Source organism: Giraffa tippelskirchi, chromosome 4 (genome assembly GCF_054371585.1).
Source record: "Giraffa tippelskirchi isolate mGirTip1 chromosome 4, T2T-mGirTip1v1.2.pri, whole genome shotgun sequence".
In the NCBI taxonomy this organism is placed as follows: domain Eukaryota; kingdom Metazoa; phylum Chordata; class Mammalia; order Artiodactyla; family Giraffidae; genus Giraffa; species Giraffa tippelskirchi.
The window spans coordinates 153,653,388-153,678,598 of NC_137278.1; the positions used below are offsets into that span (position 1 = coordinate 153,653,388).

Below are 25,211 nucleotides of genomic sequence, written 5' to 3' on the forward strand. Positions count from 1 at the left end.
CTGTAGTACCCCTGTTACCAGACTCAGCAATGGACAGAAAGCACATTTCATCTCTCTAAAAAAAATGGCATCATAGATCTCTGGATCATAAGCACAACTTTTTAAATGTAAAACTATAGAGTAAAACTCTCCTTATTCTGGCATTTAGAGGCTTTTTCTGCTTTAATGGTTACTCACATTCACTCCTATTATATGAAGTCTGCTGAACTTTTTACACACACAGACCTTCCTATTTTTCCCCCTTCTTAAATGTGAGCTTAAAACCAGTCTTCAACACAGATTGGAAGATATCTGCAACATGACAGAGGAAAATCAGTAGAAATACATAATTTGTATACCACGATGATGAGAATTTGTTTAAAATCAAATATTTTTTTCAAAGAGACTAAATAAGATATAATACACTGAAAACAAGATTTGTATGTTGTGGAAAAAATCCATGAACAAAAAATAGCTTCTAGAAATTAACATAAGTTGGAAGAATTTCATTAATTGAAAGATGAAAGAATATTTTTTAAAATATAGAATATATAGAAAGGTAGACAAGAGATAAAATGCAAAAGGTCCTAGTTAGAATCTATAACATCTGACTAAAATATAATTGCCCAAAAGAACAAAAAGGTAAAAATTGTAAAGTGCAAGGCAAGGTTAACAATTATTTTTTAATTAAAAAAAAAGTTCATAGCTAAAGTTCCCAGTGCCCAGGAATTATGCTAGACATTGGTAAGCACCTGAATAAGTTGGTTTACTTTGTAAAGTAAAAACACAAATGAAGTCGTGATCAACTCTATTCTGGAGTTTTTAGAAATCACCAAATAACATATATGAAGAGTACTAGGTCTAATATGTCTGAGAATTCAGTATTAGAGGAAGTAAAATTGAGTAGAAAGAGAGAGCAGCACATGCAAGGTTCTGGTGTGAACAATGACAACTCCTTGCTGCTCTATGGTGATCATTAAAATATGTAATAAGCACCAGCTCATCAGAACACACACAGCAATCAACTAGGACAGCCACCAGCTCTACACAACTAGGATGACTTACCTGGCCGATGTCACTCCTGCTGGTACAGACAAGGAAGGGCAAGTTCCTCGGTTTAATTACTTCCAATTTCAGCTGTTTGGTGTCCAAACCACAGTTTTTAAAATGAGCAAATATGATCTGGGGAAAATAAAAGAATGAATGCTAGATTAAAAAAAAAAACAACCAGATGAGGTAGCTTTGCTTTTTGAGGAATATAGTCTTATAAAGTGAGAAGACCAAATATTCTTTTAAAGAAAGAACATAAATGCCTACATGGTAATCTCTAATCTCTTTCATTGGTCTATAAATAGCCATCCTTTCTCCTCTAGAATCTATCCTCTATCTATCTATCTATCTATGTGTGTATATACCTGTAAGTCCTCAATTTTAAACTCAAGAAAAGACTTTGTATATTTTTACTCATAGGCTAAGAAATGACTGACTTTATTGTAAGGCAACGGATGCCTGATTTAGGGCTTCCCAAGTGGTGCTAGTGGTAAAGAAGCCCCCGCCAATGCAGGAGACATAAGAGATGCAGGTTCAATCCCTGGGTCGGGAAGATCCCCTGGAGGAGGAAATGGCAACCCACTCCGGTATTCTTGCTTGGAGAATTCCATGGACAGAGGAGCCTGGTGGGCTACAGTCCATAGGGTCGCAAAGAGCCCATAGGGTCACAAAGAGTCGGACACGAATGAGCAACTTAGCATGCACCATGCCTGCCTGATGTTCCTTTCAGTGGAGGTTTTGACAATAGGGTTGCAGGGTTTCGTGGACACCAGAGGAGGCAAAAGAAGAGTGTTAGAAAAGGTGCTAGAAACAAAGATTTATTAAAAGTCCACCATGGTTCTGGTACTATACACTACCCTGGAGATTCAGAGATGAATTACTAAACCGATAAATAAAAGCCCTGAGAGTGGTAAGGCTTCCCTGGTGGCTCACATGGTAAAGAATCCACCCACAATGCGGGAGACCTGGGTTCGATTCCTGGATTGGGAAGGAGTTTGCCTGGAGGAGGGTGTGGCAAACCACTCCAGTATTCTTGCCTAGAGAATCCCCATGGACAGAGGAGCCTGGTGGGCTACAGTCCATGGGGTCACAAAGAGTCAGATACAACTGAGCGACTAAGCATAGCACAGTTGATTGTCTATTTTGGGGGGCTTCCCTGGTAGCTCAGTCAGTAAAGAATCTGCTTGCAGTGCAGGTGACCAAGGTTTAATCCCTGTGTCAGGAAGCTGCCCTTGAGAAGGAAATGGCAAACCACTCCAATATTCTTGCCTGGAAAATCCCATGGACAGAGGAGCCTGGTGGGCTACAGTCCATGGGGTCACAAAGAGTCGGGCACTTTAAGTTGCTCAGTCGTGCCCAACTCTTTGCGACCCCATGGCCTATAAAGTCCATGGCATTCTCCAGGCCAGAATACTGGAGTGGGTAGCTGTTCCCTTCTCCAGGGGATCTTTCCAACCCAGGGATTGAACACAGGTCTCCCGCATTGCAGGCGGATTCTTTACCAGTTGAGCCACAAGAGAAGCCCAATGAGAGTGGTAAATTTCAAGTGATAGAAAAAATTAGTCTGTTCTTTGAAAGAAAACTCAACCCTATTGCAATCTTCAAATTTGATGATTGTAGGCTACAAAAGAGCGAGAATGTTATTTCCAGCTCTCTCACCTGAGAGCTGGAAAAATAGGTTATGCTCAATTGACTTTGTAGGAATTAATTAACTGAGAAATTATGAAGTTTATGTTTCAACTAAGTTTAAAGGATAGTAAATTCACAATAGGCAACTTGGTTTTCATATTTTATGTCACAAATATTTTTTTCTTCAAAAGTGAGGGTGTTTTCAAAAGTTAAAAATCGCAGAGATTTTTAAGATTTGCTGCTTGTCTCTGCTTCCGTTGATAGAATCTCAGTCATAGCAAAAGCAGCTCATTCCAGTTCAGGAAATTTCTTTTTCAAAAGGTGACTTATTAGATGTTTTCAGTTAAAGAAGTGATAAATTGAGTTATGGGATCAAAAGTAACCATAAATTTCACATTCCTTATAAAACACATTCATTTAACTTAATGACCCCATTGATATATCCATAAAAGAAATGTGAGGCACACTCAGGGTGAGTTCTTACACCTTAAATTATAATTATTATTAAATCAGGCTTTTGGTTGAAATTTGTGAAAATATCAATTATTTGGGAAGAAAGTAATTGATCCTTCATGCAGTGTTTTCCAGTGTCTTCATCATTATCTTCTATACAAACCACTAGAGGGCAAGACAGTCTAACATATTAGAGCAGATCTAATTTCATCCAACAGAGGGCAGTCATGCATACACCAGGCAAAGAAATCAGTATATTACATTTCAGCTATTACCATCTGCCACTTCCTTTCCGAGTTATAAGAGGACAGAGAAGATAGAAAGAAAGAAAGAGGGAAGAATACAACCCTCCCAATAAACATTCCATTGGCCAACACTGTTAAGCAAGTAAGTTTAATAAACAATTCACTTTTTCTTAGATTTAAATAGTTTAACTTTGAAGTGAAAAAACCACCAGTTAGAAGATAAATCTTAAAAAAAAAGGAAATGAGAAAACACCTGAAAACCATTTCCAAGCAAAGGCATTAATCATTAACAGCTTTATGTTTGTGTACAAACACAATATCAAGTTACCTTTAGAGGCCAAGTAGTTAATTAGCAACATAAGTAATTCTTTGTCAAACAGAAACTAAAGAAAGACTATAAGTAAGGTGACAGACAGGATTAGCCATTTCTCACAAAACATCTTGAAGAAGAAACCTAGGTTAATGGGAAAGGACAACAATCAGGAAGCCTGGGTTTCATCCTTGACTCCTTTCCATTGGCTGTATGACAACCGGTAGGTGGGCCAATCCACATAGCGGTTCAGTTGCCTCATATGCAAAGTTATGGAAGTTGTAACATAAATGACTTCCAAGTTTGATTGGTCATCAGAAACCTTGCTTTGCTAGTCTCTGGTGCTCCTGCTCAGTCGCTTCAGTTGTGTCTGACTCTGTGACCCCACAGACTGTACCCCACCAGGCTCCTCTGTCCATGGGATTTTCTCAGCAAGCATACTGGAGTGGGTTGCCATGCCCTCCTCCAGAGGATCTTCCCAACCCAGAGATAGAATCGGAGTCTCCTGCATCTCCTGCAATGTAGGCAGATTCTTTACTGCTAAGCCACTGGGGAACCTACTAAATTAGAACTGAACATCCAGAAATGAAGTTCAACAACATATATACATACACATATATATGTACACCTTAAATACTAATATGTATACATTATATTTGCATTTATATTATATATGCAAAATGTACATGTGTGTGAAATTCTAGGCAATTCTGATGATTTGTCATTATATGCATTGGGCTTAATGATGACCAAGTTTCTTTTTTCACTTTTAAATTCCATGAATTTGTCCTTATTTGTACATCACTAAGTTGGTATTTTAAGATACAAGATATTTTTCTGGCCAACACTAAAAAAAAAAAAAAAAAAAAAAAAGAACAACAGAAACTCCATCACATTAAAAAAAAATTGAACTCAGAAAAAAATCAATTTGGAGATAGTTTCCAAGAGTCCATTGATACCCCAGTATTTTTTTACTTTTCCGCAGAACTTTTTAACCGAGTATTTTCATTAGTGCTTTTGATATCATGTGGCAACACTTGGTTATGATCATAATGATGTTGATTTATTGTTGTTGGTGATATTGTTATGGCTTGAATCCATAATGGCTAATTGCCCCAGGAATGACCTTGGTGTATATGTTCTTACTGTGGGGAATGTGGAGAAATTATGAATTATGAATGTCATCATCTTATGAATTATGATGTAATTAGCATAATTTATGAGCTTCCCTCATAGCTCAGTTGGCAAAGAATCTGCCTGCAACGCAGGAGACCCGAGTTTGATCCCTGGGTTGGGAAGATCCCCTGGAGAAGGAAATGGCAACCCACTCCAGTATTCTTGCCTGGAGAATCCCAGTAGCTGTAGCCTGGCAGGCTACAGTCCATTGGGTTGCAAGAGTTGGACACGACTTAGAAACTAAACCACCACAGGATAACTAAAATTCTACTTTAAGATAAGGCAAGAGAAACCAGACTGAACCTAATAGCAGCAATATTTGAAGAAAGAGAGATGGATTCTAGAAGTGATTGGTCAATTACATTCTGTGTAAAGCTTATCTTTTACAATCTCATTCCAAGTAGGGGGATTCACCAGTTTAACTTGAGATACATCAAGAAAACTTGAAGGCACTTAACTATCAAATTAAGCCTAGTGACAAAAGATGTAAAATGACCTCACTTTTGGTAGATATATTATTTTTCTGGTACACAACTTGAGTGACCACTTGATGTCAATCTTTGTGTTATGTTAGTGCTCTGGGAAGCAGTATAGATTCTTGTGGGATTTTAACAAAGCAGCTGACATAGATGAGATGCCTCACTACAAATGAGTGACTAATAACCTTAGAATCAGAGGTGATAATGAAGGACAGTCAAAGGCAATGATAGTCTTGGCTGATCTCCTGCTTCAGTCACCACATTATTCTTCAACCAGATTCAATAGATTCAACCAGATTCAACATTTCCTTCAAAAATGTATGTGTGTGTTAGTCACTCAGTCATGTCCAACTCTTTACGGCCCCATGGACTGTAACTGGCCACACTCCTTCGTCCATGGAATTCTCCAGGCAAGAATACTGGAGTAGGTTGCCATTCCCTTTTGCAGGGGACCTCCCTGACCTAGAGATCAAACCTGGATCTCCTGCCTTGCAGGCAGATTCTTTACCACCTGAGCCAGAGAATGTATTATTCTAGTGATTTCATGTGACACAGTACTTCCAGTCCCTATGGAAGAGCACAGCACAGCAATTCATTAATTGGATGCTATATTAAAGGTTTCCCTTGCTTATCACATTTATCTAATTGTCAATCTCTATTCCTCCCCAATCACAGCCTCTCTTACCTGCCCCCTCCCTCTGGTAATGTTAAAAAATGCTCTTCTTTTCATTCGGGACTAGCACTTAAAATACATATTTTGGTATCAAGATAACACTTCCAAAGTAATTCTGATATAATGGCAGTAAAAATAAAATCCTGCAATTCTAAAAGAGCTAAGCTGAAACCAATAGTAATTCAGTTATTAATAATGCAGTTATTCTCATGTTGTATTTTACCTTAGTCATTTTAAAATAAAACAACTTCTAAGTAGCTATTTTGCCAGCTGTTTAGGTTCATTTTAAATATATACACGCATTTTTGTTTTAGGGGAGCAAGGTACAATGTTTTATTCTATGCGCTTTGCTGAAAGCATTCTCCAAGAGCCAACCAACCCTACAAAATGAAGCACTCAACCAGCTCAGAAGATGAGAAAAAGAAGTTGCATTAATAGTACTCCCACACAATATTTGATTTATGCTATATCCTGCAGCACATGGAAATACAACTAAATTTTTTAGAATTAATTTTCTAATAACAGGTTAAGAATGTGGACATTTTATCAGTATCAAGTAAACTTGTGTGGCATGTTCGTTTTACACTAATCTGACTACCCTGAATTACCTAGTTAGTAAACTAATCAGTATTAGTTTGACCATTGGGATGGGAAATAAATCTTCAGAAAAGGACTTTAATATTCAGAAGATAAGATCATTGTCTGAACCATATACCGCATATCAGAACTGCTTAAATAATTTCTTTTCAACACAATATATACCCTCAATACAAGGTATCTGATTAAATCAAGCACAGGCCACTGATGGTGTTCTTTCTTTTTAGAAAGTTTCATTCTTTGTTCCTGATTAATGTAATTTCACCCACTCTTAGGCTGCCACATCCATCTGTAACAGGTGTATGGACTTCTTGATGTTCCCCTTACTCTTCAATTTCTACTTAATCCGTGAACTATAATTGCCATGAAATCTGGCTTTTCAACTGGGACAAACAGTGCCTCTAGTTTTTCAGATAACCTTAGATCCTTAATCTTCATCACATGAATAAAGAGAAACAAGGATCTCCATGGCATATCTGGATTGCTTACCCTTCTCCTTCTGTAACTGTCCATGAATATTTTATTGAAGCGTGACACTAAGGAAAAGAAACTAATCAAAAATTAAGATTTTAGATTATATATATTCTAAAAGTAATCTAAAATATATCCTGAAAGTCCATTCTAAATGTCATAGGGGTGTTTGTATTTTGTTTTTTGTTTGAAGTGGTGAATAAGAACCAGAGCCTCTGCTGTGCTAAATAGCTGACTTCTCCACAGAAATTCTTCTCATCACTAACTTTTAGGATTTTGTGATATATCACACCAATCATAATGTTCCTCTGGGGATTCAGTCATTTGTGATTCAGCCAGATGACCACACTCTGAGTTAGCACTCCATGGAACCCAATTCTGAGCCATCAATTCAAAAATGGGCACACTTACTCTTAGGCTCCTGGAATTTATATTCTCTCTTACTTTTCTCCTTTCTCCCACCTTTTCTCTTCTTTTTCCTAAATGCTTTTGAGAGAAAAATCTAGAAATCCTTCTGGGATAGAGAAATAAAAACAAATTTGAATCTGTCTGATAGATTCTCCTAGTTCCTAGCCAAATTGAGGAGATGAACCAAACAGATAGAGACAAGGCATTACTATATTGGGAGGAAAGCACTTCTCTGACAGTTTGGGCAAAAGGGATGTAAGGGTATCTAACACCCCTGTATACACTTGCTTTGATGTCTGGAAAACTATCATTAATATGAAATGTGTCATGCATAAATATGAAATTATTACATCAGCTTATGTTTTTTAAAAGAACAGATATAAAGTGGTAAGGTGGAAAAAGCAAAGTGTAGGTGTCCCAGTATCTTTTCTACTTTCTCTTCAGGCTTATATAGTAGAATTATTTTGTATTTCTGGAATATAAATAAATACAAAAATAAAAATTTTATATTTCTGGAAAAGGTTGCCAGATAATTTGAATCATCTGTTTCATTAATTCTTGAACAACTATGGGGTGGACTCAACTTGTGACTCATCAGATTTAGAACACTGTGGTGAACTCTAGAACCAGATTACCAAGACTAAATCTAAGCTCTTCTATATGGTAACTATTCAATTTGGGGTAAATTACTTTGTAACTCCAAGTTTGCAAACTTCAGTTTGCTTATCTGTAAAATGGAAACAAAGTAGTTGCATCTTAAGATGTTTTGTGAATTAAATCACTCAAGTACAAATGTCATGCCTTGTGTAACTTTTTTTGTTCCTCTAATACTTGCAATCAAAAGCAAAAGCAAATTCCTCAGCATCTGGATCAACCAAAATCAAATTGATAACCAGGCATGAACTGACTTTAAGTCACAAAGTATGAAGCCAAAATACCATCAAATAGAGGCAGCATGTTGGTGGAAAAAAGCAGGAGAATTGGTGCCATGGGAGTATTTTTAGCTCCAGTTTCTCCAGTTACCAGTTATTTGACCATGAGTAAGGCAATCTCTGAAGCTCAACTTTCTTGTAAGCAAAAAGGAATAACACACGCACCATGGCATTTGTCACGGGAATCAAAAAGACATCACTGATGTAAAATTAAAACTATGAACGTTAAATTGAGTAAGGAAAATTTCCTTCACTTTAGGAGACAATAAGAAACAGGAACAAATAAACAAACACCACATGCTCCACTCAAATTCCCTTCCTTTGTGAAGCCTTTCCTGCTTCCACAGTTTTCTCTCTCCCAGAGCAGTGTTGTTTACTTTTGACTCTTTATTATGTTTAGACTTACCTCCCTCATCTCTCTCATCAATAATCATTTATGGGTCTATGGCCCATAGAAATGAAATATGTCTTATTTGTTTCCATTATCTCCTGCACCTACCACAGAGACAAACACAGTGAATGGTGCTCAGCAAATGAGCTTTTTTTTTTATAACTGATTAAATGGTTAAATGAAAGAATGTATTATTCTGATGTTAAAGATAAGATACAGCTATATACCATTGCTTAGAATGTGTGGCCAACAAAAATGCATTCATAACCACTATTTACCTAACAATATTGTCTTCTGCCTAGATATATCCAGCTGCATGAATCTTGGTATTATCCTAATTAGAAATGCCATGCTAACATTCCAGAGTAAAGCAGACATCTCTTTTGTGGGGCGGATAAAGACTCCAGCCTGTTGGTGGGGCTGAGGCTGCACAGTCATCTGGAAAGAACACTTGCAATTCTGCAGCAGGGCCAGAAAAGGGGCATCAGCTTCATGAATGCAGCTCTCATACAACTGTGTTGGAACAAAGCTGGCGGTGAATCAAACCTTGTGCTTGTCTGCCTGTCGTGGAAGAGTGTATGTGTTAATCGGCTACGAGAGACAGGCAAGGATTTTAAGAGACAAGCAGAAGAGAAGATAGAATGTCATTGAAAACACATTTCCAGACTCCTTCTCAAGTAAAAGTCCAGTCCCTTCGAGTGGATTCATGCCAATAATGTTTCAGCATTTCTATACATGATCAGACCACTCTCATCTCATCTTGGCTCCAGTCTTTTGTGAACCATAGAAGCCTGTACTGTCTAGGATATTGTAAGCAGAAAACCAGCCCTTACACTCAAGCAGAACAGATTTGGGTGGAGAGTCCTGGTAAACTCATAAACAATTTATAAACTTAAGCATTTAGAAAGTCTTGATTAAAGGTTTAAATCCTTAGAGTTCTTTGCCAATGAAATATAGAGTTTCACTGTTTTCAGTAACCATGCTTTGGAAATCTTGGGAAAAAATCCTACTATATAGCTTGGCAAATTTTTAATATTTAATCAGCTAACCTAAAAAACGCTTATGAGAAAAATCCTAAATACTGATATGTGTATGAATGCTTTATATAAATCTTTTCAAAATATTATCCTTATGAACTGAGACAGGTTTTGTATTGATAGTAGCAGGGAAATTCAAACCAATTTTGAAAAAAGAAAAGACAAGAATTTAACCCAATAAGACAGAATGTCAGAAAATTGAGTTGCGATTTTTAATACATAGTTAATTATGGCTCTCCAAAATTTCACAAAACTGCATCGGTGCAAGCAAATAATTCTTCATTAAGGTCATTTTTATTGCCCAAGAAGGCTTAGTGATCCACTATCTAACTCATCCTTTCCTTTCCAATTTAATGTAACCAATGAAATTCCATCATATGGACTGTCACAGTCACAGAGTGATGGTTAAATCAAAGACTTATTAAAAATTAACATAAATAAACATGCCAATATACTCAACTGGAAGATTTTATTCAATTCAAGGTTTCTCAAGATCAATGACTGGACCTTTATCATCTTTTAAATCCCAGAATTGGATAGACCTTTACACTTGGTAAAATCTCAAAAGATTTTGGTCAAGAGCATGAAGAAACTGACTTAAAATTTCACTAAAATAATTTTCTCAGCTCAATATATGCTTATAAAGGCAGAATTAATACTGGAAGATTGTTATATTAATACACTACTCTGTTCTTTAAACTTTGGCTTTTAAATACTCCACCCTAAGACTGAAATTATTTTTGCAATAAGCCTATCTTAGGTGAGCACAAAAGAGATTATAAAGTGGAAAGAATGAGCAAAAGAAACTTGGAGAACAGGTGTGCAGTGGAAGTGAAAGTACACATGAAGAGGGAGAAAGTTTCAAGCACTCCAAGGGAGGAAAAAAGCAAGTAGCAAAATCAACCCTATTCATTTATAAAGAATTTCCTAAGGGATTTTTTAAAATAACAATCAATGAAAAGATCTTTAAAGAAGAAAAAAGAAATGAATCACTTTAATTCAATTCGATAAAAGTTTTTCTTTATTTTCTGAGTAATAGATTCCCTTTTCAGGCCCTCCAAGACCAGGTCTTTGCAGTCAGCAGAAAATGAAGCTGAGCAATTATTTGCTGAATTTTAATTTAAACAGCTGTAGATCAGAATAATTTGGGTCAATTATGATCAAGGATTCATGTCACTGTGATAGCTTCCAGTATCTGAGTTAATGATCTCGTCCCTGAGTGTGTAGTGAAAAGAACATTCGATAAGAGGTCAAGGAGTGCTGGATGCCTTTTTCAAATTCATCATTGAACTAGCAACTGTTAATCTCTCTGGGACATAGTGTTATCATCTGATCACTGTAGATAATATTTGCACAATTGAGTTGTCTTGATTAGCAATGAGACACTGTATGTAAATAATTTTGTAAATATAAGATATTTTGTAAATTAATGAATTTATTGTGAATATTCCCTCTCTTGTCATCCCATCACACTTTGTACGGTTTGCATGAACTTTTTTTAGTAAGATATTACAAAAGATATGGCTGAAAAGTAAAGTATTTTTATATTAACATATAAAAACAAATGTGTTGGAGAGAAAAAAAAAACATGCTCCAATGTACATTACGCATTAATACAAAACAAAGTGCTGTTTGGAAAAATCCTCAATAGTATTCAAATTATCTTTAGATAGGTGATACATGTATGATTTCACACTTTCTGATAATAATGTGTAATTTTTCATTGATTCATAATAAGTGACCTTATATTTTCAATGGAACTAAATTAGGTTTGTTTCCATTTTACTGATGCTAAAATATTATAAAACCAACCTTTTAGCTAAGTACACTTAAATAAAAGCAGCTATTTCAAAAGTTGAAAATGTCATTAGGATTTTATGTGCAAAGAGAAATGCATAATGCTTGCTCTTTTATCATTAGGGATAATATTTTTTACTTTAACCTATGCAAATATTGGCAGTAATAGCAGGTCTTATTTAGAAATTTGGTTTCATCTGAAACCTAACTCAAATATAACGAGAGTGGGTGAATCCATATGAACCAAAACTCCAAACTCTGTGAAATTTCCTCCTAAATTTACATTACTTTGAAACCTCCCAGAATCATATGACATAAACAACAACAAATACATAATCAGAGATTTCAAGGAACTAAGAAACTAAAACAGAATTTTTTACTAGTTCCTTTAGTGAGAGAGAGACAGTTTTTTTTTTGTTACTGTTATACTTAGTCGCTGCTACTGATGCTTTTTGTGAGGGATCTATTTAAATTTTCTTTAGATTTAACCACTAAACATGGTAATGAAATGGGAATACATGAAAAATAAACCTAACATTGTCCAGAGGTACTAAAACTGCCTTTTAATAACTGAGGTATAGGAATATTTTTAGATAGTAAAGATCATTTTATAATTAAAAATTATGAATGATTATTTAAGATTAAGATGAAAAAGTTACAGTTATGATGAAAAACATTTCCTACTTGGCTTTTTAAATGTTATAAGTCTATTGTTTTTTCTTCTCCTATGGTGTCATAGCCAAGTAAAAAACTATAACTTCTATGAATGTATTAATAAAACCTATCTTCAGAGCTGGACTTGGCTTCAAAAATACATTCTAATATTAAAGATTTACAATTTTGTATTAGAAATTCAATGTAGACCCCTTGTTTATTAAAAATAAAACCTCATACACTTGTTATTAAAAATATACATACTATTCTACCTTAACCTGGAATTATAGAATTTTACTTTTTTAAAAAAAGAAAAAGAAAGGTAATCCTTTGGATAGAATGAGAATTTCCCTTTTATTATGATATTAGAGAAAGACTCAGAGATTCTGTAGATCAGCAGTTTTATTTTACTCATGAGAAATTTTTCTAGCTGATAGCCTTGAAAACCCATGTCTGCTGTATCATAAGAATCTTTAGATTCTATTATGGTTGCTCTTGAGTGCACAGAAACTTAAATCGGATATTTTTTTAAAAAACTGTCCAAAAAATGACTTAAAAATGTATTTTTAAAATAATTTTCAATAGTTTTACAAGAGAAGAAAATTTATATTTATACCATCCATTAAAAAGACACGGGCTTCCCTCACAGTTCATTTGGTAAAGAATCTGCCTGCAATGCAGAAGACCTGGGCTCAATCCCTGGGTTGGGAAGATCCCCTGGAGAAGGGAAAGGCTACCGACTCCAGTATACTGGCCTGGAGAATTCCATGGACTGTATAGCCCTGGGGTCCCAAAGAGTTGGACATGACTGACTGACTTTCACATCACTTAAAAAGACATACAACTATTAAATACTTAATTCTTTCTATTTTCTCAAAGTAAAATGGTATCTATGAGCCTGGATATCTACTCTAGTGTCTATGAAAACTTCTGGCATCCTCATACTCATTTTTATACTTCTTTATATTGTAATAAGGGCTTCCCAGGGATTGGCACTAGTGGTGAAGAACAAGCATGCTAATGCAGGAGACCTCGGAGACGTGGGTTTGATCCTGAATCCGGAAGATTCCCTGGAGAAGGGCATGGCAACCCATTCCAGCAGTTTTGGCCTGGAGAATCCCATGGACAGAGGAGTATGGTGGGCTAGAGTCAATAGGGTTACAAAGAGTCAGACATGACTGAAGCGACTTAGCACACATGTATACGTGAAACACTATGGCAAGAAACACGTCTGCCAGCAAAATCAGATTCATCCACTTCTAGTGTTACTTGAAAGGCTAAAGATAGATTTTCCATTTGAGCAGCAGCTGAGTCATGTGCTCATCTTTAAACCAATCTCTGTGTCCAGGGGAAATGCACATTGTAATAAATTGGATTAAAATGAGTCTTTCCTGTTTTCAATATTTTTGAAATAGTAGTTCTGAGTCTAAGAAAACATTATCAGAAAGGTTTAAGAATGTGGACCTGTAATTCTAAGTAACACCTAGAATCATGGACCAATAACAATCATGGTGGTGGCAACTAGACACCAAGAATAGTGGAGACTAGAGGTCAAAATAGAAGTAAGGAACTGCTGCTGCTAAGTCGCTTTAGTCATGTCCGACTCTGTGCGACCGCATAGACGGCAGCCCACCAGGCTCCTTCGTCCCTGGGATTCTCCAGGCAAGAATACTGGAGTGGGTTGCCATTTCCTTCTCCAGTGCATGAAAGTGAAAAGTGAAAGTGAAGTCGCTCAGTCGTGTCTGACTCTTCGCGACCCCATGGGCTGTAGCCTACCAGGCTCCTCCGTCCATGGGGTTTCCCAGGCAAGGGTACTGGAGTGGGGTGCTATTGCCTTCTCTGAGAAGTAAGGAAGGGAAGGAATAAAAAGGCAAGAGATCCCACAGACCTTCCAAGAGGGGAAGATGGCTTATGATCCTCATTTCTCAACTTCCTCTTCCTTCCTTACCTGAAGGAAGGAAGCATATACATTCAAACAGCAGCACACACATTCAAACAGGCAAAACTCTAAGAGTCATTCATAACATCCTCTGCATGGTAGCCTATCAAATAGATAACCATAATAAATTCAAATAAATTGAAATAATTTCCTATTGTTTGGCATTTATATTTTACACAAGTCTCTGAGTATTTCTATAGGATTAATTAATTGAGGTAAACTAGCTGGATTATTAATAGAGTTTTGCCACGAGAACGAACTGGTAATAGCAAACACCCTCTTCCAACAACACAAGAGAAGACTCTACACGTGGACATCACCAGATGGTCAACACCGAAATCAGATTGATTATATTCTTTGCAGCCAAAGATGGAGAAGCTCTATACAGTCAGCAAAAACAAGACCGGGAGCAGACTGTGGCTCATATCATGAACTGCTTATTGCCAAATTCAGACTTAAATTGAAGAAAGTAGGGAAAACCACTAGACCATTCAGGTATGACCTAGATCAAATCCCTTATGAGTATACAGTGGAAGTGACAAATAGATTTAAGGGACTAGACCTGATAGACAGAGTGCCTGATGAACTATGGACAGAGGTTCGTGACATTGTACAGGAGACAGAGATCAAGAAAATCCCCATGGAAAAGAAATGCAAGAAAGCAAAATGGCTGTCTGAGGAGGCCTTACAGATAGCTGGGAAGAGAAGAGAAGCGAAAAGCAAAGGAGAAAAGGAAAGATATTCTCATCTGAATGCAGAGTTCCAAAGAATAGCAAGGAGAGATAAGAAAGCCTTCCTCAGCGATCAGTGCAAACAAATAGAGGAAAACAACAGATTGGGAAAGACAAGAGACCTCTTCAAGAAAATTAGAGATACTAAAGGAACATTTCATGCAAAGATGGGCAGATAAAGGACAGAAATGGTATGGACCTAACAGAAGCAGAAGATATTAAGAAGAGGTGGCAAGAATACACAGAAGAACTGTACAAAAAAGATCTTCACGACCCAGATAATCACGATGGTGTGATCACTCACCTAGAGCCAGACATCCTGGAATGTGAAGTCAAGTGGGCCTTAGAAAGCATCACTACGAACAAAGCTAGTGGAGGTGATGGAATTCCAGTTGAGCTATTTCAAATCCTCAAAGGTGATGCTGTGAAAGTGCTGCACTCGATATGCCAGCAAATTTGGAAAACTCAGCAGTGGCCACAGGACTGGAAAAGGTCAGTTTTCGTTCCAATCCCAAAGAAAGGCAATGCCAAAGAATGCTCAAACTACCGCACAATTGCACTCATCTCACATGCTAGTAAAGTAATGCTCAAAATTCTCCAAGCCAGGCTTCAGCAATACGTGAACCGTGAACTTCCAGATGTTCAAGCTGGTTTTAGAAAAGGCAGAGGAACCAGAGATCAAATTGCCAATATCCGGTGGATCATCAAAAAAGCAAGAGTTCCAGAAAAACATCTATTTCTGCTTTATTGACTATGCCAAAGCCTTTGACTGTGTGGATCACAATAAACTGTGGAAAATTCTGAAAGAGATGGGAATACCAGACCATCTGACCTGTCTCTTGAGAAACCTGTATGCAGGTCAGGAAGCAACCGTTAGAACTGGACATGGAACAACAGACTGGTTCCAAATAGGAAAAGGAGTACGTCAAGGCTGTATATTGTCACCCTGCTTATTTAACTTATATGCCGAGTACATCATGAGAAACGCTGGGCTGGAGGAAACACAAGCTGGAATCAAGATTGCCGGGAGAAATATCAATAACCTCAGATAGGCGCATGACACCACCCTTATGGCAGAAAGTGAAGAGGAACTAAAGAGCCTCTTGATGAAGGTGAAGGAGGAGAGTGAAAAAGTTGGCTTAAAGCTCAACGTTCAGAAAACTAAGATCATGGCATCTGGTCCCATCACTCCATGGGAGATAGATGGGGAAACAGTGGAGACAGTGTCAGACTTTACTTTTTTGGGCTCCAGAATCACTGCTGATGGTGACTGCAGCCATGAAATTAAAAGACACTTACTCCTTGGAAGGAAGGTTATGGCCAACCTAGATAGCATGTTTAAAAGCAGAGACATTACTTTGCCAACAAAAGTCCGTCTAGTCAAGGCTATGGTTTTTCCAGTGGTCATGTATGGATGTGAGAGTTGGACGGTGAAGAAAGCTGAGCGCCGAAGAATTGATGCTTTTGAACTGTGGTGTTGGAGAAGACTCTTGAGAGTCCCTTGGACTGCAAGGAGATCCAATCAATCCATCCTAAAAGAGATCAATCCTGGGTGTTCATTGGAAGGTCTGATGTTGAAGCTGAAACTCCAATACTTTGGCCACCTCATGCGAAGGGTTGACTCATTGGAAAATACCCTAATGCTGGGGAGGATTGGGGGCGGGAGGAGAAGGGGATGACAGAGGATGAGATGGTTGGATGGCATCACCGACTCGATGAACATGGGTTTGGGTAGACTCCGGGAGTTGGTGATGGACAGAGAGGCCTGGCGTGCTGCAATTCATGGGGTCGCAGAGAGTCGGACACGACTGAGCGACTGAACTGAACTGAGCTGGATTATCAGGTATAAAAATTTTAAGAATGTTAAACTTGCTAATTGCTTGTCAGTAAGGATGCACTAATACTACTGGCACATAAGCAGCACCTTGTTTTGAACTCTTGCCCACATTGACTGTCAAAATGAAAACACATGTATATTTTCCAATTTAAGGAACAAAACTTTCCTTTTCCAAAAATAGAATAACATTACTGTTTTCTCTGATTATAAAAACTGCTACATGTTTCTATTAAGAAAAGTCAAGCAATCAAAATACTACAAAGAGAATCAAAAGCCCCCAAACCTCTCAACCCAGAGATATTTATGATTAAGATTTTGGAGGATCTCCTCTAAAACTTTTTCTATCCATCTATTTCAATACATGTACATAAAAATTCTACAAATGTGATCGTAGTATAATGCTGTTTCATTATAAAATTTTTCACTCTACAATAGAGCATGGATTGGGTTGCTCAAAAAGTTTGTTCAGGTTTTCCAAATGATGTCATGGAAAAACCTGAATGAATGTTTTGGCCAACCCAATGCATCTTTTCATGCCTCTGTGTGTGTGTGTGTGTGTGTGTGTGTGTGTGTGTGTGTGTCTGTGTGTGTTTAAAAGTGAAAGTGTTAGTCACTTAATCATGTTTGAATTTTTGCAACCCCATAGACTGTAGCCCACCAGGCTCCTCTGTCCATGGAATTCTCCAGGCAAGAATACTAGAGTGGGTTGCTATTCCCTTCTCCAGGGGACTTTCCTGACCCAGGGATTGAACCCCAGTCTCCTGCATTTCAGGCAGATTCTTTACTGTCTGAGCCATCAAGGAAGTATATATATATATATACATATATACATATATATATATAATTTTAATAAGCAAAATAATCAGTTTTTGTATTCCTACACTTTACTATCAGGTTATCTACTAAGAAAAATCTAAGTTTATTTTTGATCTTTACTATAAATAATGCTGTCACAAATACTTTTGAGCTTATAGTTTTATATACTTAATACATACTTATGTAACGATCCCTTTAAGAAAATATATTTTAGAGGGCTCTCTGGGGTCTAATGGCATTTTAAAGTTATCCTCCAAGTCACAATGAATGTGTGCTTCCTTTAGACCATCTGTTTGCAAAAACAGCTGATGTGATTGGGAGTAGTATAAACAAATTTGATTGTTTTAATAGTAGATATCAAATGTGCCAACATTTAGAAAGCCTGCATATAACCACATACCAATATTTTCCAAAAGACTAAGTTATGATGATATGTGATCAGAAAAAGATAAATTATCTATTGAAAGTGCAAGATAGGATAATAAATTAAGGAACATTTGAAAAGTTTATTAGAATGGTTTCAGATCTTACACTTCAACTAACCTTTAAGAAACTATCACTTGTGAACAGTTGGTGTAATATCAAAGAACATCAAAAATTATATGAAAGGGCTCTTAAAAGTCTCCTCCTTTTCCTAACTACATATCTGTGTGGGGCTATTTTTTAAATACATATATTTCAACCAAAACCACACTGAAGTCAATTGACAGCAGAAGCAAACATGAGAATATACTTGTCTTCTATCAAGCCAGACATTAAAGACATCTGCAAAAATTGTAAAACACCATAGCTCTTCCCCTAACCATGTTATTTTGGAAAATATAATTATTTATCATATAAATAAGCTGGTTTTATGGCAATAGGTGATGGATTTGTTGTTTCAGTCACTAAATCATGTCCAACTCTTTGTGACCCCATGTAACGCAGCACGCCAGGCTGCCCTGTCCTTCACTATCTCCCAGAGTTTGCTCAAACTCATGTCCATTGAGTCAGTGATGCTGTCCAACCATCTCATTCTCTGCCGCCCTCTTCTTTTCACTTCGATCTTTCCCAGCATCAGGGTCTTTTCCACAAGTTGGCTCTTTGCATCTGGTGACCTAAGTACTGGAGCTTCAGCTTCTGCATTAGTCCTTCCAATGAATATTTAGGGTTGATTTCCTTCAGGATTGACTGGTTTGACTTCCTTGCAGTCCAAGGGATTTTCAAAAGTCTTCTCCAGCACCACAATTTGAAAGCATCAATTCTTTGGCACTCAGCCTTCTTTATGGCCCAACTCTTACATCCATACATGACTACTGGAAAAAACATAGCTTTGACTATACAGAACTTTGTTGGCAAAGTGATGTCTCTACTTTTTAATATGCTGTCCAGGTTTGTCATGGCACTCTTGGGCTTCCCTGGTGGCTCAGCTGGTAAAGAATCCGCCTGCAGTGCAGGAGACCTAGGTTCAATCCCTGGGGTGGGAAGATCCCCTGAATAAGGGAACAGCTACCCACTCCAGTATTCTGGCCTGGGTTGCAAAGAGTCAGACCCCACTGACTTTCACTTTCACTTTCCTTCCAAGGAGCAATCATCTTTTAGTTTCATGACTGCAGTCACCATCTGCAGTGATTTTGGAGCCCAGGAAAATAAACTCTGTCACTGCTTCCACTTTTCCCCCTTCTATTTTCCATGAAGTGATGGGACTGGATGCCATGATCTTAGTTTTTTGAAAGCTGAGTTTAAGCCAACTTTTTAAACTCTCTTGTTTCACCCACGTCAAGAGGTTCTTTGGTTCTTCATCACTTTCTGCCATTAGAGTGGTAGCATCTGTATATCTGAGGTTGTTGATATTTCTCCCAGCAAACTTGATTCCAGCCTGACATTTCACATGATGTACTCTGCATATAAGTTAAATAAGCAGGGTAACAATATACAGTCTTGACATACTCCCTTTCCAATTTTAAACCAGTCAGTTATTCCATGTAAGGTTCTAACTATTGTTTCTTGACCTGCATACAGGTTTCTCAGGAGGCAGGTCAGGTGGTCTGGTATTCCCATCTCTTTCAGAATTTTCCAGAGTTTGTTGTGATCCATACACTCAAAGGCTTTAGTATAGTCAATGAAGCAAGAGTAGATGTTTTTCTGGAACTCTCTTGCTTTTTTGATGATCCAACAGATGTTGGCAATTTGATCTCTGGTTCCTCTGGCTTTTCTAAATTCAGCTTGAACATCTGGAAGTTCTCGGTTCATATACTGCTGAAGCCTAGCTTGAAGGATTTTGAACATAACCTTACTAGCATGCAAAATGAGGGCAACTGTCTGGTAGTTTGAACATTCTTTGACATTGCCCTTCTTTGGGACTGGAATGAAAACTGACCTTTTCCAGTCCTGTGGCCACTGCTGAGTTTTCCAAATTTGCTGACATACTGAGTGTAACACTTAACAACATCATCTTTTAGGATTTGAAATAGCTCAACTGGAATTCCATCACCTCCACTAACTTTGTTTGCAGTAATGCTTCCTAAGGCCTACTTGACTTTACTCTCCAGAAAGTCTGGCTCTAGATGAGTGATCACACCATCACTCATCTGGTTACCTGGGTTATTAAGACCTTTTTTTGTATAGATCTATGTATTCTTGCCACCTCTTAATCTCTTCTGCTCCTGTTAGACGCTTATTGTTTCTGTCCTTTACTGTGCCCAGCCTTGCAAGATACGTTCCCTTGATATCTCTAATTTTCTTAAACAGATCTCTAGTTTTTCCCATTCTATTGTTTTCCTATATTTCTTTGCACTGTTCATTTAAGAAGTCCTTCTTATCTCTCCTTGCTATTCTCTGAATCTTTGCATTTGTTACTCATTTAAAATAAAAAACAAATGTGTACTTACATTTCTTAGCTTTAATTTACAATATAGCAAATAGCAATAGATAAAATCCATGTAAACAAAAATTTGGTGGTCCATTTTTAAGAATACAATAGGATTCTGAGACTATCATGTTTTCAACACCCGACCTAATAAATAGAAAATTACTCAGATGCCCATATCCTAAGATATGAATAATTACTGAAGAACCTGATAGACAACACAGTGTTCCATCTGAAGGATGTCCACTAATCTCCCATTTCTAAATCTTGGATGATTTTTCCTTACAGTGCTTACTATATCAAAGATCACATTTTATTATTTAAATTCATTACTTAAGATTTAAAATGTGTGCCAGAGTAGGCCCTTAAAAAAAAAGGATCATGTCTACTTTAAATTACAAATTTAAACATAGGCAGGATGAGGATCTTGATATTAATTTTTTCCACAATGAACTACAGAACCACAAAGGAACAGCAAACTCTCCCCACTAGAATCCCAAGTACAAAAGAAGTAGGTTATCAGTTATGATGTTCTTAGAGCAGGACATGAAGAATTGCATGGAGGGCCAGTGAAGGCACAAAACATATCCATGATAGACTTTTTGAAGCAAAGAATTAGAAAAGGGAGAGAGAAAAAAAAAACAAACAAAGAACAATCCCCCATCCCTCTTGACAAATGCAGGCCATCTGGTCACTTTAATGAAGCATATGGATACTAAACATTAGCTGAGTGTTCCTTCTGTTGTTCTTATAGAAACTAGAACTCAAGAGATTACAATTTCTTATTTTAAAACAAACAACTGAAAAAGGCATCTATTTGAACTATGAATTCCATGGTAGACTGAAGGTACAAATTTTACTTTGAGGGCAAAATTACCATATTTACATGTCTGGAGTTTATATTTCATGACAGGCTTGTAGCCGAAGTACTTAGGGTATGGATCCCTATAGGCATAAATATTAGGGCACCTTAAGACAAAGTGGGCTCATGCATATTCTTTCAGCATAACCAGTCAGTGCATGGAGTAAATAAGAGACAAAGAATGCAATACAGTGAGTGAAGGAGCCAGCCATCTAAATCTTAAAATTAAACCTGAGGTTGAGCAATCAATTTTTAATAGAATTTACAGTCAAATGAAGGCTGCATACAGTTAAAGGGGAAAAAAAATTACCTGGCCCATAGTTTGGGTAGAACTTTAAGAGTTATTGAGTAATTAAGGTGTTCCCTCTTCCTATGAGTAACAAACCAGTTCAAAAACCACATCTGGAGAATCAATGGAGACCTCTGGGGATGTTTGGATTCTCTCAGTTCCTCTTCACTGGAGAGTCAAAAGGTAACTTGGGGGAAATAGTTCAAGACATAGAAAAATAAATAGAAATGTAATTTTTTTCAAGAAAGCCATGTCCGTCTTGTCTTCTTTATTAAATGTCTCTTCTTTCAGAGCAATAACCTCCATTTGTTTTTTGTTTTGTTTTGTTTTAAATTAGTTTATTTATCTATTTTTTAACTTTGAATTATACATAGTGGTCTAGTTTTACATTGTCTCAGCTGAGGTGGCCAGAGAGCACAGACGAATAAAACTCAGACATAAGAGAAGCCAAACAAAGGCCAAGTGCAGGTTTGCCAGAGGGATGAAAATAATTTCAATTCAATAGATGTTTTATCAGGTACTAAAAGTTACATGGAAAGTTCTCATTTCTCTCTCTCCCCATTCTCTCTTTCTCCCCCCTCATATATACATATATATACATATGTGTATATATATAAATATATAGTGTGAATATATATATTCATATATATATATCTTTCCTCTCTCTTTCCTTCTTCTAGTCTAGGTAGAATGATAAGATGAGAAAGAGCCTATAGTTTTCCCATGGTGGGTTTTCTCTTGCTGCCTCTAACACCACCAGCACAAAGAGAACTATAAACCAAGAAGGCTGCAGTCCCTGCCTGTTTTGTTTTAAAATGTGAGAGTAGAGAGAAAAAGCCCATTCCTACCAGCAGTTCAGTCTTAGAAGGATCCAGCTGCTGCTGCTGCTGCTGCTGCTACTAAGTAGCTTCAGTCATGTCTGACTCTGTGTGACCCCATAGACAGCAGCCCACCAGGCTTCTCTGTCCCTGGGATTCTCCAGGCAAGAATACTGGAATGCGTTGCCATTTCCTTCTCCAATGCATGCATGCATGCTAAGTCACTTCAATAGTATCTGACTCTGTGCAACCCTATGGATAGCAGCCTACCCGGCTCCTCTGTCCATGGGATTCTCTAGGCAAGAATACTGGAGTGGGTTGTCATTTCCTTCTCCAGAAGGATCCAGAGGGACATACAAACCATGTATACACACACTTTAGGGAGACAACATTTTAATCTAGTCATTTTATGTTAGAAAGTTTATCTTTATGAATGAAAATTACAGTTCCAGGGACAAACATCATTTTTTATATATAAACTGCATAGAAAGAAAGAAAGTGCTAAATCGTGTCCAATTCTTGTGACCCCACGGACTGTAGACTGCCACGTTCCTCTGTCCACGAGATTCTCCAGGCAAAATACTGGAATGGGTTGCCCTTTCCTTCTCCAGATCCATAGACTTTAGTATTTTTGGTGCAGCCTCCATGGACAGATATTCCTTTAATAGTTGAACAACTGTTCTGTGCATAGCATCAACTCTTTTATCTTTTTCTCCTCAAACTCCTTCCTATATTCCACTATCTCTTAAGAAATGTTTAACTGTCTAATAACAAAATGATCCTTAAACATGGAAATGGGACTCTCCCCTAAAATCTGAAATACTACCATTTTAGTTTATGTTAAAATATAATTGCTTACAATAAAAATGAAAAGTGGACTGCTTTTTCTGGGCCTGTTCTTTCCTCTTAAGCTTTCTTTTTACTAAATCTAAGTTCAAAGGTTATATGTGCAATATCAAATTAGGCCAAACTAAGCCAGCTACCCTCTGCACCTACCCATTCCCCAACTAAACACAACACATGTAAACTAAGAGACGTCATTTTTAAAATGTAATAGAAAAATTACATGTACATGTAACTTTCTCCTCCATACTGCTGAAACCTTAGAAATATAAAAAATACTCCAAAGGGGAAAACATAATTTGAAATCATGACATATGTTAAAAACAAGAACAGGACCCAAAATAGAGTCGCTTATGCTAAACCCCACATCACTAGATGGAGGCATCATTACAGTTTTAGCTCTCACAGACATGGAATATTTAAATCATTTAATCAAGAATCACCTGATCAGTCCTTGTTAGGTAATCTCCCTGATAGATCCTTGCCATCCCACAAAAGGACAGTAATCTTGCAGTAACCAACACTTTTTTTTTTTTTTTGCCTAGTACAACTTCTTTGCTTCTGTTCCCTTCTGCTTATAAAATCTCTTGCCTTACATAGCTCTTCGGAGCTCCCTTGCATGCTCAGTGACTCACTTGTATCAGACTCTTTGTATCCCATGGACTGTAACTGGCCAGGCTTCTCTTTCCATGGGATTTTCCAGGCAAGAATACTGAAATGGGTTGCCATCTCTTCCCTTGGGAGCTCCCATCTACCTGCGAATTGGATCTTGCCTGATTGGTGAATCACTGAATAAAGCCAGTAAGATCTTTAAAATTTTACTCAGTTGAATGTTTTTAAACACACATTAACTTCTCATATCTAATTCTGTCTAATGTACCCCTTACCCAGATTAATAAAATATTTTGTTCATTTTGATATCAGTTTTGTATTGTTGGATATGTTTTTTAAAAAATTATATCAGTTTCCTCTCTAGATCATAGTAAAAATTATTCCTACTTTTACTGAGGTAGAGGAAATCTTAAAAAATTTCATTATCTCAGGAATCCAGCTAGAAGAGTAAGAGATTTAAAAATGGACATGTATAAAATGTTGTTTGGATTTCACTAAGTTAGAAACTCAAGTTAAACTGACTATTCCTTAAAAGGATTATATAGACCACCTTGTGTTGTTGGCAGAGGGATCTTAACAGTGGTTTATCACCTAATAGCCACACCTCTATAAGCACAGTCCTAAACACACAGTCCCAGTTACTGCTGCAGAGGCTGCAATTTCAAACCTCACTTTTAATCCTAAACCAAATCTAATCTTAGGCTCAAATCACCTCCTTAGACTTGACTCACCAGAGTTTAAAAAGAAGTTTGTTCTTTCATTTAACCTACATTGCAGAGAGAGTGTGAGAAGTAAATTTGTCAATAATTCCAAGACCTTTAAAGTTAAGTAGTGTATGGACAGAGACTATAGTAATAATTGCTTGTCCTTACATATCAACATTAACAGTATATGTCAAAGTTTTACTTCAAAGTAAAATAAGAAATGCTTGGAAAACTAAAATCTGATGGTTTAAAAGTTGGTAGACCTGAAGCTTTGCTATTTAATAAATATGCGATGGGCATTACCAGGCATATTTAAGCTTTATTTTTTAACTATAAAAAATTAATTATATTATTTCTCATTCTGCATGGATAATTTGTTAGGATTAAGTTATGGAAGTTACTTAAAAATGCTTTAAGCAAGCTAAGCAAATGCTATTACATAATATATGAGAACTATTTGAACTGACAATTCAGAGCAAGTTCTTATGCATGATTTTTGTAAAGTTGGTGGAATTTTTGCACCATAAAATTCATGCACTGGTCCCTGGTTCCATCTATAAAATGATTTCTCCTTTATCAAGACAGAATGTTATTAATGATTTGGTCGCTTAAGGATTCTTGAGTTTTGAGA

The 25,211-nt window shown here is 37.0% G+C and overlaps 1 long non-coding RNA gene across 2 annotated transcripts in view; it reads right to left on the reverse strand.

Annotated features, from left to right (window-relative positions):
- LOC145503612 (uncharacterized) overlaps nt 1–25,211 on the reverse strand; it is a 272,210-nt gene that overhangs the window by 24,629 nt on the left and 222,370 nt on the right. For both annotated transcript variants that reach the window (XR_014051593.1, XR_014051592.1), the window contains one exon: nt 1,045–1,161. This is a non-coding gene — a long non-coding RNA (uncharacterized LOC145503612). The remainder of the gene's footprint in view (nt 1–1,044; nt 1,162–25,211) is intronic.